The sequence below is a fragment of the Anomalospiza imberbis genome, chromosome 2 (assembly GCF_031753505.1).
Source record: "Anomalospiza imberbis isolate Cuckoo-Finch-1a 21T00152 chromosome 2, ASM3175350v1, whole genome shotgun sequence".
NCBI lineage: Eukaryota > Metazoa > Chordata > Aves > Passeriformes > Viduidae > Anomalospiza > Anomalospiza imberbis.
Genome location: NC_089682.1, coordinates 84,072,000 through 84,092,865, shown reverse-complemented (window position 1 = coordinate 84,092,865; position 20,866 = coordinate 84,072,000). Strand labels below are relative to the sequence as shown.

The 20,866-nt window shown below is 38.5% G+C and overlaps 1 long non-coding RNA gene across 1 annotated transcript in view; it reads left to right on the top strand.

Annotated features, from left to right (window-relative positions):
* Positions 1-20,592, top strand: part of LOC137469422 (uncharacterized) — a 75,105-nt gene extending 54,513 nt beyond the window's left edge. The window contains exons 10-13 of the long non-coding RNA XR_010996492.1: positions 7,481-7,854; positions 8,824-8,969; positions 18,492-18,616; positions 20,383-20,592. This is a non-coding gene — a long non-coding RNA (uncharacterized lncRNA). The remainder of the gene's footprint in view (positions 1-7,480; positions 7,855-8,823; positions 8,970-18,491; positions 18,617-20,382) is intronic.
* Positions 20,593-20,866: the final 274 nt, after the last annotated feature.

The following is a 20,866-nucleotide window of genomic DNA, read 5'->3' as shown; positions in this document are numbered from 1 at the left end:
AGGTGCAGTTACTCTGGTTTTTTTTTGGCTCTGTTTCCAGTGGTAATGTTCTTTCCCACATCTCTCAAAACCCCAAGACAGGGACTGGGGCAGCAAAGTCCCTCCCACTGTAAGAGAAGAGTGGGTTCCTAACCACTTGAGGAACCTGAACACAAGCTTGTGGGACCTGATAAGGTGTATCTCAGAGTCCTGAGGAAATTGATTGATGTAGTTGCCAAACTGCTTTTCAACATTATTGATAAGTTATGGCAATCCTGTGAGGTCACCAGCGGGTGAAAAAAGGGAAACATCATCTTCAGTTTTAAAGTGGTAAAAGGAGGATGCTGGCAGTTACCAACCACTTCTGAACTCCCCAGTACAGGACAAGAACTGTTAGAGTGAGTCCAGAGGAGGGTCACAAAAAAGATCAGAGGGATGGAAAACCTCTGTTATGAGGAAAGACTGAGAGATGTGGGGTTGTTCAGTCTGGATAAGAGAATGCTCTGGATAGACCTTATTTTGGCCTGTCAGTATAGAAAGAGATTTTCTAAGAAACACAGAGGGACTGTAGTGGCAAGGAAAAGGGGCAATGGTTTTAAACTGACAGAGGACAGGTTGAGATGAGACAAAAAGAAGAAATTTTTTACTAAAGGTGGTGAGATACTGGAACAGGTTTCCCTTAAAAGCTGTGGATGCACCATCATTGGAAGTGTTCAAGGTCATGTTACATGGGTCTTTGAGCAACTTGATCTAGTAAAAGAAGCCCCTGCTCATGACAGGGAGATCAGACTAAAGAGATTTTTTTTTGTCTGAAGAATAGGCCAATATTACTGGCTGGTGTTATTTAAAAGAATGAGAGAAGACAGAATATTCTAATCCTGGGTATAACACAGTGTTGCAGTCAAAGACAAGTCTCTAAAGTGACTTGTTATCACAGAATTACAGAAAGCAGTGCTAGAGCAGATATTAGGTCATCTACACCTTCCATCTGATCAAGTCACATTAAATATCCCATGTTCTATGTAACAGATATTTGACTAACCTGCTTTCCAAGACCTTCAAGGATGGAGATTGCAGAACCTCTCAAGGTAGTTAAATCCAGTATTTAATAATTTTAGAAAACTGTCCTTTTTGAAATGTGCAAATTACACATACAAGCCTGATCTGCAGCCTGAGTCTATTTTGCTGAAAATTAAGACCATTGCTACCTTTTCTGGATCTTGATTTGAAAATGATTGAGGATAACTTATTTTTCTTGACCTTCAGCTGTTCTTGTAGCTTTACTTTTATTTTCCATCTTTCCTCATGCATTCCTAGATGCAGTATAACCTGTGACAAACAGAATGAAGAATCCCTTCATATACCTTGTCGGATGTACATCCCATCATATTATGACTGTTTTGTTTTTTAAACCAATTGACACTGTTGTTTAATCTTCAGTTTATTAATTTTTTTCTCTGAATTGTTCCTTAGCCCAATATCCTTCAAGGGCTGCCCAAATGCAGAATTTTATTTTTGTCTCAATAGAATTGTCTCCTATTTTAAGACCATTTCTATTTTCTTTTTTTTTTTAGGGCAATTTCATTCATCACTAAGTCTGGAATATTCACCTATCTGCCAATGAGAGTTGCGAGGCATGGGAAAGGTGTTAGATGTTTACCTTTTGGGTTAATGTAGATGTCCACAAGTGACCTGAGCGTCTAAATGCTCTTTGTAGTCATATAATCATAGATCACAGAACCATTAAGGCTGCGAAAGACTGGCAAGATTAAGTCCAACATTAGATCTAATATCACCATGTCCACTAAACCATATAATGAAGTACCACTTCCAGTTATTTTTTGAGCACTTCCAGTGATGGTGACTGCACTACTTCTCTGGGTAGCCTGTTCCTATGAAAAAACATCATAAAGCTCTCTTAGAAAGGCATTACAGCAATTTTATAGCTTGAGCTGTAGGAACTGGAAGTAGGAGCCCCAATTACGCCTTTCTTTCTCATCTCTTTGTTCACATGGAACAGCTCTGCCTCTCACCTGCCTACTCCTAGTTTTTAATTATGAAAATATTATGGAGGAATCTTGTTATAGAGCAAGATTAAAAGCTTATTTTTCTTTGAGTCTATTAAATCACAGTATGTATATCTTCTCTACAAGGACTCTATCCAAAGGTAAAAAGGAGCCCCAAACTTCACTATCTTTAGTTTATTTTTCCTTGGCAAAGTCCTAGTGTTTATTTGGATATATTAATTCGGGATAGTTTATTATTACTGTAATTCATAGTTACTATATTTTTTGTCATAGGTATTTTTCTGAGTTTGTTGTCAAATAACTAAAATAGTAGTTAATATATGTACAATTTCCTTTAATAGTCAACTTTATGAAATTCTCAGGCTTTAAGCTATATGTGAAAGGTGTATGACATGATGGACATGATTTATATTCTCCTCTTGAGAAACAGGCCACATTCCTGTCAAATGTGCAGTTTGACATTCTTTGTGAATGCCCAGAGAAGACTTGGGACTCAAAATTTTAGTCTTTGTAATGTGTACGACTACAATGATAATATCACCTCTTAGGTGCATTTGTGCCATAAGGCTCCAATGTTTTCCTCTTCTGAAATGCAGATGTCTGAGGCGGGATTTTTCTAATCTACTTGTAGATGTCTGCAACATGAATTTTTGTATTTAAGTGCATCACCTTAGGAGAGGAGTGGGTATTTCTGGGGAATTATCCATCTTACCTATTTTTGACATTTCCTTTTTGGTGGGAAGAACGACGTTAGAAGTGTCTGTTTCTCTCTTCTTGTGTCCCATTAATGAGAGGACTGAGGCCACCCACTATCATCAGCTGCACTCAAGACCAGTGTTTCCAGAAGACCAGTGCTGTAGCAGCAGTCAGCTGTCACTGAGGCCCACAGAGAAGAGGGCGACAGCTCTGGGCGAGCCTTTGAGTCACCCTCATTGACACCGAACACTGAGGGAGTGCATTACAGCTGGCAGTGGAGTTTGAACTCTCAGAAGAAAAAGAATACTCATTTTAATTTCTAGATTTTCAGTATCTTCTCAGTCATTGATAAAACTCTCATCTTCAAAGAACACAATGTCCCAATATTTGGGACACTTTTATAACTACATCTTCCCCTTTGGCCCTGATGGTATTGATGTGCTTGGGTGATATCCCTGGACTACATTCACTCTAGAAGTGCAAACAAACCCACATGTTCAGGGAGAAAGTGTTCTCCTTGTCTTTTCATTTGGCCACAGGAAGTATTTTTCATCATAAGTTGTAGTGGAAAACTAGAATCCAGCCAATCCCTCCGGTGCCTTTGTTGTCAGGAAAAAATGATCTATCAAAGCCCGTTTAGTGGGAACTTCAGCCAGACACTTATGAGTGCTGATTCTTTGTTATTTTCTCGTTATGTGGTTCCTAAGTTTCTAAAGGTCTTGACATGCATTTTCTACCAATAAGAAAAAATGTCTCCTCATGAGATTTAAGTATGTTGCTTTTATTTTTAATGGAGCCATGTTTGAGCATCTGTCATCATGTTCTCTAAATCATATGTCAATGAAATTCACATTTTTAGTAGCCATTATCTCAGCTCAGGGATAAATGATGTTCTAGCTTTCATGTCTAATCCTCCATATTATTTTCAGGTGGATGGGCTAACACTGAGGCCACATCTTAAATTTATTCTAAAGGCGGTTTCAGATTTCTTATTAATCAGTATATCTACTTACAAATATTTTTCCCATGACCCAGTTCACCAGCAGAAGGATCAAAATGTTGATCCTTTGTGAGCGTACTGCTGTAGCCAGACAAAGCTCTTTTACAAATCTGTGATGTTCTTTGGTCTTAAACAGCCTTTGTTGTTCAGGATCAAATCTAACAAAATGTAGCATCGACTTCAGGCTTGTTCAGAGTGAATTAGCAGACTTTATCAGAGGCACATTTGATGCTATCAGACCCACCAACCCATCCCAAGGCATGTACAACTAGAGCACAAGGCAGTGTCCCAGCCTGTGCTGGCAGAGCTGCAGTAGCTGGGGGCTTTAGAGTCACTGTTATTGTAATTGCACTGTTATTGTAATTGCACTGTTATTGCAGTTATTGATACTCATGTTTATGAACCGTTACATATGGTCACCCAATGGCTTGAGGGACACCAATTCTTCAGTCTTTGTAACAATGACTGGCTTCCATTTACTGGTGTGACAGTACTCCTAATGAAACACCAGAACTTGAAGGAAGAAGAGGGATTGCTTCTGTCACTCTTCTTTGATACATTCTTTGTATATAGCTCCCACCACTGGCCCTTCTGTTCCAGGAGAGAAAGGTTTGTCATGTGGACTGAGAGGTGTTCAACAACATGGTGGTGTCTGCTTATGTGCTTGTGAGGTGGAGAGCAGAGCCGAGCAGGTAATGCACACACCTCGTTGGGGCACATTACAGCATTAGAAACATTTGAATTCTTATGGAGAAGAGATTTCCATTTAGAATGGGTCTTACCTGCATAAAGCATCCTGAAGTATCATAGCTACTACAAGGGTAGTGATGCTCTGTATTATTCCTTGTAAAATACTTGATGTGAAACACTGCACTGTGTCTTTGTGTATTCTTTTGTGTGTTCTCATTGTTATTATTATAAACAGCAAACAATGTATATTTGCTAACATTATTACTATGGCTTTTATTCATAGGAATTAGACCTCATTAGAAATCAGAAGCAGGATTTGTTTTGTGTACTGATAAATTATTAAACCCAGTAATACATAGCAAGATTACATGCCAACCCACAGAAATCCTTCAGAGTTGTTATTTTAAACCTGTGTCAATGAACAGTTTATTCTGAAGCATTTCAAATGTGTATGCATATGCATTATATACATATATATATTATATATATATATAGGTAGTGACAAAGCAAGAAGTTTAATACATTTTATGGCTCCAGCCTGGAATTCTGCTTACAGGAACCTGTGTGTGGTCAAGGAGGCTTGCATACTTTTGAACTCTAAGTTGGCCTAATAAAAGATATCATACTACAGTACTTGCTTTGTCAATCCTGTTTTGCTGGCTCAAAATGACTTGCAAGATTAATTTTCAATTTTTAACACAAAACCCAAGAAAAAGAAGTGTTTACTTACTGCAAGGAATTGATTCCATGTTAATGACCCTGAAGGAGGCTTGTACACAAGGTACAGATTGTTGCCAATTTGATGTATATTAATGTTACAGAATATGAAAATGAGAAGTTATACCATCTTGAGGGTTTTGTTTTTATAAGTTAAAAAAGCTTTTAAGTAATCATACTGTGTGTTTGATGGTGGAAATTAGTATGAATGTTTCTGGCAGTGGAATGATGTGATGTGGTTATGAATTTCTGTTTTCACTGCCGGCTCAATATTGGCCTTTTACAAATACAGATTACCATGTCGATGGAAGGAATTTACAGCTTTGGCCCCCTTGTCTCACTCTGTGTTACAGCACCTTTTTTTGTACTTTATGTTACATATCCTCCCAACTGCATTTTTGTGACAGAAAAAGGAAATGTCTGTGGACTGAGATCCTGAAAATGTGTGAGCTTTACTATTTAATTGAATGAAATTAGTATTATTTCACATTAACCTTGATTTCCTGTGGGGTGAAATCTTGCTCCTCTGAAACCAGTAGCAAACACTTTGCTGTGTATGAGAGGATGGAGAGTCCATCAGCGATCCCTTACCAGCTAGTGACATAGCATACTGGAAGCTCGGGAAAAAACAGCCCTTAATAATAATAGTGATAGAAATAATACTCTTTCAAAAGTCAAAATTTAGTACTGTCAAATAAAACCCAAGCTGAATACAAAAACTGTATGTATGATGTATTTAACGCTGCCAGTTTTGGGGCCTCACAACCCAGATAGAACTGCAAGATCCGTTTGTGTTCTGTAGACTGTTATACTACATCCATACTTACCTCATCTTGTGGGCAAGGAGCTGCTTGCTCTGACTTCATGGAATTGCAGCTGTATTTGTGGAGTGCTGCTGTCCTTTGGCACTGCCTCCCCTGTACATTAATACAGTTTAAATGCACCAGCATTTTCTCTGGAAGCAAACTTCAAAATTTGTCTTTAATCCTGATGCAATGCATATTCAGAGTTTTTATTTTCCTGGAGTTTAGTTCCAGAGGAAAACATACTTGACCGGTGCTCCCACCAGCCAGCTGTGGTTTATAATGACAATAATTAACAGCAAGATACTGCAGCAGAAAAATGGGGAGCAGAGAAATGCAGCCCAGCAGCTTCAGAGATATGATTTTCTTCGTTTCTAAGGATTCCAAAGTGCTTAACAAACAATATTACAGGTAGGATGGGCAGCTCTGGCCATTGTGAAGGTCTTCTACTGCTTCCTGTTTCAATAGTCTTTTTTTTTTTTAATTTAATTTTGTTTATTTTTTTTTTTAATTTCCCAGAGCTCTGCTGATGTGAATGTATTTAGGCTAAATTTATTTTTATCCAGTGCCAGCCTCCAGGTCTTTAAGTTTTTGAATTGAAAAGTGGTTGAACTATTTATAAGAAGAAGGCTAGTTTTTTGCTTTTAAAAAAAAATAATATCTACCCCCCATGGTTTTGAGCAAAGACAGGCCTTTCTCTGCCTTTGAATCAGGTATGTGCCTTTTGCCATCCTCACAAAACCTTTCAAGTTTGGTCGACTGTTTCAAGACATGGAAAAAACCAGAGTTACCAAATATCCCATAGAGGTTTACTAAAGCCTAACAGCAAATATTTCCAGAGATTTCATCTTCTCCGCCTCGCACAGCTCCTTCCCACGATCAGACTTTCCATACACCGTCCTCACAGGATGACTGAACAGTCACTGGCTGGGGGCACCAGAGGCCAAAACTGAGGCAACCCATCGTGCTGTCCATGGGCATTACTTTGAGCTGTACTGATGCTCTGCAGTGGAACTGGGAGTAGGGAGCCAGTCCCTCCTGAGCTGGAATGCATCTTAGGGCTCCCAAATTTTAGTTTGTATGCTGTTGGCCAGACTCCAGCACAGTTTCTCTTTGCTACTAGCCTGAACACACACACAGAGTTGGACAACCTCAACAAGACCCTGAGCAACCACATCTAATGGTGGAATGAGTCCTTCTTTGAGCAGGGGGTGGGAATAAACAACATCCTGAGGGTCCTTCCCAGTTTGAATGAGTTCATGGTCCTGTGACTCTTTACTGACCATTTCTTCACTAGTATGTGTAGGCCTAAAGGCAACATCCTAGTTGGTGGGTTTCTGTAGGTATGATGCACATAGTGGAAATACTATTTATTACTTTATTTTTAAAAACAAGTGTATTCAAAACACCCCATTAAGATAATATTCAAGATGCATAGACAGGTATCCTAAAATTAAGATTTAAAAAAATGATCTCTGCAACCTCAGTACGCTTCCAACATGTGTTTGTGTGGAAACCCTGGCTCTACTTTTGTGTTTTCACTCACATGGCTTCATCTCTCTATCTAGCATGGATCTGCTCTGGAGATGAAGCAGCACCGAGAAGGACTGGTGGATGCAGAACTCTAGGTCACTTGTTGAGAAGGTGCAAGGTATTTTCTGATTGAAACAGGGCATGGTAGAAAAAAAAAAAGCCAAGATCTCCAGGTTTAGGTAGTTGAAGTTTGTTCTGGAGAGCTGGACAGTATCCTTGCCTCTTCTACTATCATCCTGTGTGGTAATGGGCAGACATTTCCGCAGTGGTTAATTGCCAAAAGACCATTTCTGCTTGTTCCAGTAGTATCTGGACCAAGATGATGTGCAAATGTCATCCAGCAATCACAGCTCTTTCTTTGGTAATGTCATCTATGACGTTCCATCTAATAAAGCCTTCATCAAGTCAGGTTAGGTAATTATTACTTCCTTATATCTGTTTTTCATCTAATGTTCACCTTCTATTTATATTTTTACTTTATACTTATAAATATTTATAAATAAATATTTATCAATGAATTGGGCAAACTATCTTGAAAATCTCTGAAATTCACTGAAATATTCAGGCAGCATATGAGATTGTTTTTCAAACCTCAGCAGGATTAATTAGATCCTGCAGTTCATTCATTTGCACTGTAGTCAACTGGAGTCTTACTTGTGGAAAGTCTGCAAGTCCAAAAATTATGCCCAATGGGCACAAAGCTCTATAGTAGAAAATGTCAGCTCCAGATGGTAGTATTTCTGACTTCTCATCAGTTAGACTCTCTCTACTCCCACACTTTTTCTCTCTTTCTCAATTAGCTTTTCTTGCATTTTTATGCGAGTGGGTTTTATTTGGAAATGGTTCTTAGAACTTGCTGTATATTGGTACACGTTTTCATTGACTGATCACAGAAATGGATAGGCAGATAAATAGGTTTTTCTGAGGTTGTGAAATATGTAGCATAATATAAAACCCTCTTCTAACTCTGTTTTGTCAAATGTATCAAATGATATTTTAAAAATTATATTTCTGGAGTATATTTGCGGCATTTCTTTTTGCTGTTCTTGAGCTATGTTTGACAGTCGCTTAATCTGTCTGATATAACCTGAATGAATAGCAACATTTAAAAATATGGCTTCAGGGACTCCTCAGGAGGTTTCTTTGTAAGTCTACATTTACTAGTTCATCTGTAAATTTATTTTATGAGGTGTTTAAACCTCAAGAAAACTGAAAAGCATAATATTAAAGCCTGGTTTACATCTACTGAAGTCAATGGGAACTTTGCAATTGACTTTAATGGCAGCCTATGCCCTCTAATTATGAAAGTGGCAAGGATGATATACACAAAACCACAGGGAGAATTTTTTGTTTCATCATATCCTAATTCTGTTGGCAGATGCATTTGCAAAGTAAAATGCGGTTTGTTCTTGAATTAAACAGTTCAGTGTTTGGACCTAATCCTGAGCCATATTGATATTTTAGGTTTCCTTCTCGAAAGATCGCAGACTACTCATTTTCTCTGGGCTTCATGGAGGTGACAAGGTAAGAAATCTAGCCAAATGTTCAAATTTTCAACAGGCTTTTGAAATTTACACTTTTGGTTTTGATCTTACATCTGCCGTATGGTGTGAGTAATGGAAGAAGTTGATGAAGCAGTTTTCTTCGTAATTGTTTTGTTTTTTTACATGTGATCCATTTTGACAAGGTTCGTGGAAATACATGTAATATCTGTAGCACATATGTACATGTTTTCCCTTAAGGTTCACTGTAGTGTAGTAGAAAGTTTCCACCATGCTATTGTAATTCCAGGCATCATTTTTTAATTGTGTTAGTGAAAGTGAGTGACAGTACCCGATAACAAAAAGAAAGATTCACAGAATTCAGTTTTTTTTTCATGTTAGTGCAACAAGCACAGCAGTCTGAACTGGCTAGATATGGTAAGTAATTTGTAGTAGTTAATAATGCTAGACAAAAATTCCCACAAGCTTCTTTCTGAGTTTGCTTCAGACATTACTCATTTGGTGGCTTAAATACCGGTCTTGCTTCACACTTTTGGTACTTGTGAAAGATGTAGATATTTTGTTGGTAACTGGAGTTGGTAGAGCTGCAGGTAAGAGTTTGGTTGCCACAAGTGTTTGTTTGGGGCCATGCTCAGTTGAAAAATGCCACTTGTGCAGGGTGGAAATGCTGTCCCTGGGGTGCATCACCTCCACTGAAGCCTCAGAGAGAGCTGAGTTGTGGGGCTGCTGCCTGGCCCCTGCTGCTCCCCGCAGCGAGCCCTGGGCTCTTTGCTGGGCTGAGCAGACTGATGGTGTGGTAATAAATAATGAAATGGATAAAGTCACCTATTTCCCTCCAGACCCCAAGTCTCCCCTACCCCAGCATAGCCCCCTCCCACCTTGTCCATGCAAGTGGGCTAGCAGCCCTCTGGCTTCCTCTCTTGCCAGACTGGTGGCAGATCAGACCTTTGTGGTCTGCCCCCTCAAGCCTACTGAGTCCTCAGGCTGCTGCCCCTTCTGGTTATCCTTCCCCAAGGCTTCACTGGAGACTGCTTTTTTTGAGGTATCCCTGTGTGAGGGTAGCCAGGAGTCCAGCAGCCCTGGGGTTTTGCTGCCCAGTGATGCAATTGCTTTGGGAATGACCTGGAAATATTGTATACTGTCTTTCTCAAAAAACCCAGTGTGTCATAAATTCTTCCTCAGGGAAAAAAAAAAAAGATTATTAGCATTTATTGCTGGCCTAAGACAAAATTTGTATGTGTCAAGACTACTTTGGTAAAAGTTAGTAAAAGAGAACCATTCCAGATGGCTGCTGTAGCCCTTAGTTCATCTTTATAGTCTAGACATGGAAAGAGATCTCTGTAGTATATTTAGAGAAATAAATGACAACTGGAAATTATGTGTCTAAGTGAGACTTGCTAGATGGAGGTTGGAGGAAGGTGTGCAGAAGTAGGGATCTAATTCTTAAGGAACCTATGAACATAGTAGATGAAATACTTCTTCAAATGACCTCTTAGCCAATCCTGTTTTGCCTTAGTTTTGAGGACTACTGTGGCTTCTATGGAAGAATAAAAATAGAAGAAATTTTTAAGTGTTCACAGGTCTCCTATGTTTATATTAAATGTAAGACTAAATAGAAACAGGATTGTAAATAAGGCTCCTGATTTTGAAGAGGAAAATTTTCATAAACTATATGATTTAATTACTCAAGTCTGCCAGATTGAGGAGCCTCAGGGTTGAAATGTGGAGGAGGTGTAAAGTTTTTAAAGTTTCAGATGTGGAAGCTACCTAGAACTTATACTCCAAACAAAAGACAGTTGGGAAAAGCACCTTGTCTAATTTGATGGGTAATCATCACAGAAAAGATATTGGTAGGTAATGCAAGGATAGAGGAAAAAGAGGAATCAGAATAGAAAGTTGTATCTCAGAGGCAGGATATGCAGGAATAAAGTAAAAAGCAAGTGAGAGGAGCTTGAGAAAAATATTCAGGCAGCATTTGAGAAAAAAATTCTTATCTAGAAAAAATGTGGGAAAGGGAAAGAGAAAGACTCTTGTGCTGTGAAGAGGAACTATAATATGTGTGGGATAAACTAATGACAATCTAGCAACAGGGCAAAGTCTAGAGGCTTTCTGAGGGTGTGGAAATGGGACATAACCCATTATAAAGAGGGAACAAAGCTTAGGACAGTTCATAGGCTCCAGTCAGGGTAGTGGGATAACTATTGTTCAAAATTCAGACAGAACAGGTATGTAAAACCATATGTGTGAATGTCTCATGAAGAGGAAAAGGACCAGGTGACAAGACAGTTCCTCTGTGTATGAAGGGAGGAAAGACTGGTGTGAAGATTGGCCTATTATTCTGACCTCAGGGGTGCAAAGCTTTAAAAGAAATATTGAAGGAAAAAAAAATTCTATATAGTAAATGTGGGGTAGGAGGAGGAAAATTCATTAAAAAAAAAGTCCCTACCTTGTATATGGTATGCAAATCTGGTATTTTGATTTACTGGAAAAGTGACATCTTGTAAAAGCTAACCTTTCTGGATCTCAGTAAAGCGTTTCTGTGGTACAGGGACATATTTGATATATCCCCATAAAATATATCTTTGAGAAGAAGGAGACAAAAACGGAGGTAGGGGAAATGTAAGGTAGAAAAAAGTAGGAAATAGCAAATCTCTGACTGAGTTTATCTGCTGGTTTGGGTCAGGTAATTATGCATTTTTCCCCCATGGACTGACATTATAGCCTGTGCAGTCTGCAGTGTTTAGTAGTCTTGTACAGATGCAGAAGGTACTCACAGTGTGGATTCTCTCTTGCTTTGCTCTTACCAGAGTTTAAAATATATGACATTTTGGCTGAAGGCATTTGCCTTTAGATGGAGAACCGTAAGTATCGTTCTGGTGTTCAGGGTAGGATAGTTAAATGGCAAACAACTCTGAGAAAGGGAAATGGTGTGGAAAGGAAAAAAAAAGATAAGGCAAAAAAGCAGAAATACAAAAATATGTAACACTCAGGAATTTTTTAACTTCCACTCTGCAGGGGGCTGTTGAGATTCTGGATCTGTATCACTTTTGGCAGTCAAACTCCCATATAGCACTAACAATTCTCAAAGGGAAGGAATGGTGTACACCTCCTTTGCTGCCCTGTAGTCTGGACAGGGAGACTCTGTCCAGGAAAAAGAACAGTGGGCTTTCCTCAAGGGTAGTGAGGGTAGCACATACTTGTGCCTGCAATCAGATCTGACCCATCAACAGACGTGCAGACGGATGGGTTGGTTCAGGTTTCTGGGAGCTCTGGTTCCCTTCACAGTGTTTCACTTCCCAGTGCACACTGCATCCCCTTGCACGCTGGAGACTCCCAGTGCTCACCAGCCTTTAGTACTCTGAAGAAATGGACTCAATTTCCCAATTGTAAAACTGGGTCTTCCAGGCCTCTTCAGGCCGATATAGAGTGACATTCCCAAAACTTGTATGTTACCTGGTATTCATCCTCGTGGAAAAAAATAACTGATTGCTGAGAAGTGTCTGCACAGTGTCTGTCTGTGCAGCCCAAAGAAGTTACTGCACTGTGCAGATAAACAGTTCCCTCTGACTTGACTGCAAAGGACTATGGTTGGAAGAAGACAAATTTCTCTGGGACAAATGAAAAAGTGCATGCTGATAAAGATCCATACAAATATAGAAATTATGTGGGTAAGACAAGTGAAGAGAGGTTGAGACAAAAGAGAGGAAGGTAAGGACATATTTTTTGAAGGGAAGAAAGTACTCTTAAAAGTACAGAACCAACTAAAGTTGGAGGAAGCTGGTTACAGGGGGAAGAAAAGTGTGTCCATCAGGCACAAGCAAAGTTACACATGCAAAACTAGTGAGAAAATGAAGCCATGGTATCATATATGGTTATGTCTTGTTTTGTGTGTATCAGTTTGAAGTAATGTTTAACTTTGATGTTAGAGATCACTTCTGCAGAGCCTGTGGCTGTCCCTGAGGAGGTCAGCTGGAGCCAGGATGCCTTTGAGGAAGAGCTTCTTGGTCATTGTGTGGTTTAGCAGCTAAGGGAGTTTGGATGAGCCGTGACTCATCAAGGGGCATGGTGGGGGAAGGGATGGAAGGACTTCTATGGGAAATAATGCTGGAAACACATTGCCAGGAGAGATGAGCGCTTAAAAACATTGCAGCTGCAGTGCTCTGGTCCAAACCAGTTTCCCAATAGCTGCTGAATAAGAAGTTGGAGGGGTCTATAGCAATCACACACATCTCATGCATCATCTCAGAGAGCAAGAGTTAAAGTGTTGAAGTTAAGAGTGTCCTAGGTGAAATAAAGAGAATGGGATATGAAAGTATTCCCACGTTTATTCCATGCAATGTGAGTTTGATAGGTAGAGAGTAGAGAGGAGAAAAATGCGGCCAAATTCAGAGCTCTTTTCCTTGTGCAGAGGTTTATTTGAATCCCAAGCTATTTGTATCCTGTGCAGGCATTTCATTCCCCATGTATGGCAATAAAAACTGGAATGACTGCTTAAGGGTGAGCAGCAACCTGAGCTCAAACTCAAGCTGACCTCTAATCTAACACAAAAATCTGTGTTATCTCTTTGGGATTGGAAGTGTCTTTTTGCTGGATTCTAGCACAGAATGGAGATGGTCATGGTCAGTCATTGATAATGATGTGCTCAAAGAGACACTCCTTGAGCTAAGTGGAAGCAGCTAAAAAACTTTTTTCACTAAACCTCCTCAGCTCTAGCTCTAAAAAGTAGGAACATATTTACACAAGCATTTTCTTCTGCTATTTCCTCTTTGCTTTTCAGCTAGCTCGAACCTTGTGCGGATGTCCACAGATTTGATGTTAGATCAGTCTCTCCGCTTCCATCCTGCTACTGTTTGCAGCAAAGTGCTTACCCTGGGCTATTCTGAAAGCATTGACATGCAGCTGGGCTCTTTGTGAACCTACTGCTTTGTTAATGAGGTTAAGAATGATAAACTGCAGTAACCATGTTTCCAGGTTTTGATAATCTTTGTTATATGTGTGACAAACAAGGACATTAGAAACAGAAGTATGTACAACCATGGGTAGGACTGAAAATATGATCAACTTTGCAAAAAAGATGTTAAAAAACTCTCCAGATCTAATCTATCTTTTGAAGTCTTGTGTGTCTTATATTTACGAGTGAGTTTGTAGAAAGGTGCCCCCTTTCCATGTGTTTGCATTTACCAAAATAAAATTGGAAATCAACCTTTTAACCATGAGAATAGTGCAGTGCTATCTTCTTTTCACAAATGGGAGAATTGAAGGAACAGAGCTGTGAAGTTACCTGTTCAAAGCCATAAAGGAGGCCAGTGATAAATCCAGATGTAGAAGCCAAGTCTCCTAAATTGCCATCTAATGCCATTAACAAGCCAGTGAAATCAAAAGAAAGTTTGTTTTCTGATGTTACAATGAGGTGTGCCATAACAACACCTAGGTATTTATCCAAGGGGAACACATTTGAATGTGTATATTTGCCTGTGGTGTTGTAAATACTTCAAAAGATTTCTTTGAATTCTAATCCTGAATTTAATATATAGCAGTTTTCTTTATAACTGTTTTTTCCCCCACAACAATTTATTCATAAGTTGTGTTTAAAACATACAGTTTTGAGTCCAACCCAGAGTCTTCTTCAGGGTTCTGAGTACCTTACACTTCAGCTTGCCTTTACAGAAGATGGTTTGCAGCTCAGAAAAAGGAAATAGAGTTATTTATTGTTCTTAGCATTGGAAATTACTTTTAGAAATATTGCTGTAAATGTGTTGGAAGTCTCAAAGCTTCTCAAAAGCTTTAGCTTACAGCTAAACCAGGTCTGACTCTGGTTTAGCTGTAGGGGAGGCTGTGGCAAGAGACCCAGCAGCAGAGGAGCTGTGAATATGGAAGCCTAAAGCTGCCTGGTGCCTTGTGCTGTGTCTGTCACAGTTTTGGCAAAAGTACATATTGCTGTCTCTCGTACTTGTGTCCATACTTGTCTTTGAGATCTAATCTTTTGGGATGGTAAGCACAAATAGTTGCATTAGCACCTGGTTTTACTTGCAGTTGAGAATTCGAAGCAGCCCAGCAGCTTTTTGCATTGGGTAGGGAGGATTTCCTTCTGGCTGTTAACTTGGGTCTGACAGAATGATGCTTTGGGCTTCCCAAAACAGGGCTAGTGTCCAGAACTGAAACACCATGGAAGCACTGTCTTGGTAGTAGGTAGGTTTGTGGTTTATTAAGAGCAAATATTAAATCATAATGGAAAACTACTTTACTTCTAAAAAACCTCCTTAAAGCACCTTTACAGTTTCCAAATCTTTATTTTCCACAGTTGGCCTGAGCATGGGTGATGAGTATGCTCAGAGAATATGTCTGGTTAGCAACAATCAAACCTCTAAAATATCTGCAATTCATCCATGCTTCTCCCACCAGCAGGTGTCATTCTGGAAAAAGGAAAATATTGTAAATTCTTGAACTGGAGAATTTGGCTGTGACAAAGAAGAAGAAAAAAAAGTTTGCTTAAAATATAGCTTTTGAAGGATACTTTACTCCAAACTAAAACCAAGAAAGCTGACTGGTCTGCAATTTTTAATAATCTTTGTGAAGTGTGTAATCTTGACCTATAAATAACAAAGGGCAGACAATTGGTAAGGCAAACCAATGTCTACTTAAAGCTGTCCTCTGCTTTTTATTGTTTTTTGTGATGTGTTTACCACTGCTTACTCACTGCCCCCCTCCATGACTATGAAATCAGCAATATTCATCAACCTTCCCACAAGAAACAAAGAATTAAGGTGCTGAATTCAGATCTCATTTACTTAAGGTAAATTTGAAGTAATCTCATTGAAGCAACTGAAAGCAGAAATGTTTGGAATTTAGTCTGAAATAACCAAAAGTTGTATTTAACTTTCTATGACATGAATAAGCCTCAAGCAGAAAACAATCTCATAACAATTTTTGTATCTCTTACAGTGTTTATGTTTTCCTTTAAGTGTTCATCTGGGTATTAGCTGCAACCTCCTTTAATATGCAGAGACTGTTTTTGATGTCTCACAATCATAGTGAGAAAGCTGTGGCAGAGTTGTAAAGAACCAAGACCCTGCTGGTTCATTGCTGAGGGCTCCTGGTCTAACAAGTCTAATCTTTGGTTGTTAAAACCAAACTTACTCTGAAATCCATGCCGGAGCTGCCTTGACCACCCTATATGCTACTGGAAGTTTGTTCCAACCCATCACAGCTCTGATGATTATAAATATTTTTCTGTCTTTCTGTCTTTTGCATTTATCCAGATCCCTTGTATCTCTATTGTCCTTTTACATTAAAGTTTTCCCTCTACCATTTGTATTGGCATGTAGCTGAGAGATTTCGGCCTGAGCATCCTAGCCTGAACAAACCCAATTTGCATTTGTTTTCTTCCAGGAGCTTAGGTTTCCAAGCCTCTGGTATTACTTTAAGTTAAAATGCTCTGCTTTAAACAAAAGCACACAGAAGTGTGCTCCCTTCCTTGCTGCCTTGCATGCAACATTAATGCAAGAGCTTCCACGCCCCTCTAGAAATACTTCACCTGCTACATCTTAGCCCTGTGTCTAATTTCTTCCTTGTAACTTCATCACAATCATCTTCCCTTTGGCTAGTCCACCCAGGTTTACCTTCTCAGCGATTTCTAGAAGGACTACAAAGGACTGTGATACGATGGCATGCCAAAACTCTTCCTGGAATCAAAGGGGAATTTGCTTGAGGGAAAACATGAAAGCAAGTTCCAAGGCTTGGCTGCAAGGAGCACATTAAAGTGGGAATTAATTTTACACTTTTAGAATTTTTATTTGCAACGAAGGGGTGTAAAATAGTTGTCCCGTTGGCAGTCACGTCTTTTCCAAGATGTTATTTAATTAGAAATGTAATGACACTTTTCTTACGAACAGTACCAAGCACTCAGTTGCTGAGTTAGAAAAAATAGTATGTAAACAGAATTAAAAACTTCACTCCAAAATAGCTAAAAGCTGTATTCTTGGGTTTGCACGAAGCCTGTATTAATGTTTTCTGACTTCTTAAGTATTTAACTTTGAAAATGTAGTGGAATTCTAAAATTTGAAGTCAGAAAGTATAAAAGTATTGCAAATATGACTAGTTCATTATGGCCTTTATGGATCAAGATAACAAGCCATGATAATCTCCAGCAGGTTTTAGTACAGTAAAGGATGAGATTTAGACAAAGTTATTTCTTTAAAGTTTTTACTATTTTTTCCCAGGTTTTTAATTAAATGAAATAATATAAAATTATGTTTAGTCTCTTTTGGTTTTTAATTTTAGTAGTTTATTTTACTAGTTTTAGAAAAAACTCATGTGCCTAAACATAGGCCTGTGCATTTTAGAGCCCGTAGGAATCCCAGCTGGCCTCTCACTGCCAGTTCAAAGGTGTGGGATTTTGTCAAAGGTCAAAAATCTCCTGTAGGTCCCACAACATGCCAGCCCTGCACATATATTCTGGGTACTCCAGGGTATCCTAGCAGGCATTAGGTACCTTCTTTCAGGAACCTGAATTTCCCCTTTAAAAAACTGCTGTAAATGGTAATATGCCTCTGCAAATGCTTAAGAAAATTAAAGATATCATGTCTGGGAGGGTAATTCCCTCTAAGGTGTTTTATTTCAGGTCAACAAGGCATAGAGGCAGGAGAGTTCTTTCATATCTAACAAGGACAGAGTTTCTGTATTCAATGGGATGCTGTCAAGGGTCTGTTTTGAATTCCCGTGGCTGAACTGAACCTGTGTGTGAGTTGGGAGTGGCTCTTGTTGAGCAAATGCACCATGGAGGTCCTGGCCAGGAGCCTGGGGCTTCTCCTCAGGACCGTAGTGGTTGGAGGTTCAAAACTCTTGGGAGTCTGGCTAAAGGAAGCTTAATTCCCAATTTTGGGCATGATGCAGCAAACTAATTTTCCTGAAGAAAGTGGTAATTTCAGGTAGCAAGACACTCGGATAGACCCAAGAAATACTTCTTTAACTAAAAAAACCCCTTTTTAAATTAAAGAAATGAAATTAAAGAATACATTAATTACATACACAATTAGAAACTTGTATTAATCAGGTCCAGTTTTCATGGTCTGCTGAATAAGAGGGAAGTTAAAAATCTTGACTATACTAGTCAGTATAGTTATATATAAATTACACAATGTGGGGTTGAGCATTTCTGAATTGTTATTTTATAACAAGAGCAACTTATTGCATATAATACATAAAAATTATATATTGTATATGTATAAAATACATAACTCATCCTAAAATAAAATTAAAGCTAATGGAAAGTAGTGAATTCCGGATAAAATCCACCACAGGCATTAATTAGGATTGTGTTGACAGAGAACACTTTCCTGTGAACTTTTTAAAATCACTCACTAGCATTATGATTGATAGGAGTCTGGACTAATTTTGTAGAAGTTAAAGAAATGAAATGGATGGAGAAATCATTAAATCTGAGTTAGTGATGTACAATATTAATTTTATAGTTTGGGTGTGAAAGAGAGAACTGTTTCCATGTACTCTTTTTTTTTTTTTCCTAGTATTTATCAATCTTTTTCAGGATGGACTCCCAAGGCATGGCTGCAATGGTTGTTTGAAATAAGAAACAGATACCCTTGGTGTCATTCATCTCTGATCATTGGGAATTGGAGCTTGAAGGAAGGTGGAAGAAAACTCCTGCAGAGAGTAGGAAGAATCATTTGTCTCGTAAGGGGGGGTATAATGGCATTTTTAAAGCTTTTACCAAATATCAGGACATGTGAGAAGAGTTTATGGATTGGGAATTAAATGAAAGATTGTGAAATAGGGAAGAATTCACATTATGGGAAGCACTGGAGAACTACAACCTAAGCACTCTGAAATTTGTTACCAAGCCCACAGAATGTCTTGAGGTGATGGAACAATCTCAGCTGACTGTTGTTTAAAAATATAATTTGCAAGCCCCTGCACCCTTCCCCAGACAGACTGGGAAAATACATTCCTTTTATTAATATTACTTCAGGGGACTGGAGGGTAATCTGAGCAGTGAAACATACAGTTTATGGGACTTGCTACAGAATTCAGATTAGAAAAAAAAGGCAGTGCTAATTTGTACCTGGGAGTTGGTATCTGTTTTAAAAAATGATGTTCTAAAGATAATTTTTTTACATTTTATATGTATTAAATAACACATCTATATGATGAAACATGAAATGTATAATTAAAACAATGGCTATAAGTATAGAATTGTGTAAATACTACCTAAATCATATCTGTAAATATTAAATAAACTGTTTCATTTCTAGAGGTTACAGAAAACGCTTTAGGATTTTATACAGTCTTTCCACCTCTTCCCCCACTAGTTTTTAATATAATTGCAGTTTTAGAGCTAATCCATATATTAACTTTTTAACATTTGCAGTTGCATTAAATTTTACTGAGGAACAATTTAGTTTGGGGAAACCGTTGAATCTGTGGTTTGTGTTGTTTGAACAAGAAGTCCCTGAGTATTTGTCCCATATGCCAATATTTTTCCTACACTGGCAGCTGTGTATTTGTGGTCACCTGATGGCAATGCATGCAAAGACCCTGTGCAGCAGCAGTGCCTCTCACAGGGAATACCAGGGGGGAAACTGGAAATAATCAAAGCACACAGAATTTGCTCTTCTTGGTGGAGGTCTCATGTAGGCAGCACTTGAATGACACTTTATGTTTCTGAATAAGGTGAAGGTAAGAGATAGAAACCATTTGCTTCTGTTCCCTGGAATAGCTGCAAAGAACAACTCTTCTGAGACACAGCTTTGCACTGAACATGAGCAGAGCAGTATCATCAGCAATTCTGAAAATGTGTTTACAATGGTTGGGGAAAATATTTAGTCAGCATTTAAATATGCTAGCTCATACACAAGTTTTAGATGTCTACTGCACTTAACAGTTCCAATAATTGGTTTCATTAAGATTTTTAGTGATACAAATTAATAACAAAAGTCAGTTAATACAGAGCGCAGTTATGAGACCAAAACACATGTGGTTTAAATTTAAAGAGTTAAATGTTAGCATTTCCCTATAGAGAAAGGTTGTTTGGGCAGTGGTATACTGACATTATCACCGCCCACAGAGAAGGGGACCTCTTGATCATATTGGTTAAGCAGAAATTCAAAAAAGGAAAACTGTAGGTCTAGAGGGTTTGCTTGGTGTAAGTGAATCACACAGGAAAAATGCTGATACCCAGGGTTGTTGTAGTGACTTTCTTTGATGGTTAGAAAGAGAAATAAGCACAGGATATTTTTGTCAAGCTAGAGGGTTTAGACTGCTGCTTGCTAGGTAAAATTTATCTTAGTTATTAATATAGTGGAAAGTTAAATGATGATCATGGAAATATGATAATAAGTGCTGTTGAAAAATGGACAGAAATTATTTTTTGTTTAAAATATTTTCTGTTTTCTATTTAAAATATTCCAATGTGTTAACAGTTGGGCTGAAGGGTGGCTACGAACATGAATGTGGAAAATAAAGAAAGCTTCTGTCATGAAGATGTTTCTGGACACTGCCATGCTGTTTCTGGCAAATCATAGCTGATAAGATACAGGTAAAAAACCAGCATTCATTTAGCAGAAAATAGTGCTATCTGTATGTCTGGATTTCTGTTTGAAAAAGCCTTAATAATAATAATAATAATAATAATAATAATAATAATGGACCTAGCTAGAAAAAAAATCTAATAATAAGAAGTTGCTAATTTGCCACTACTTAATTTAATCTGACAACTCTGCCTATAAGATTCTTCTATTATTCCTGGAAGAAAGTGACATAAAATTGGATGGGTTTGGGTAGTTTCATACAGACATGGGACTGCCCAGAAAAGGCAGGTATCAGCATCACTGCATGTAGGGAGAGCTTGTCTCTGACCCTCAGTTTGTCAGCTTGAACACAGGCTGAACTACCCCAGGCTACCAG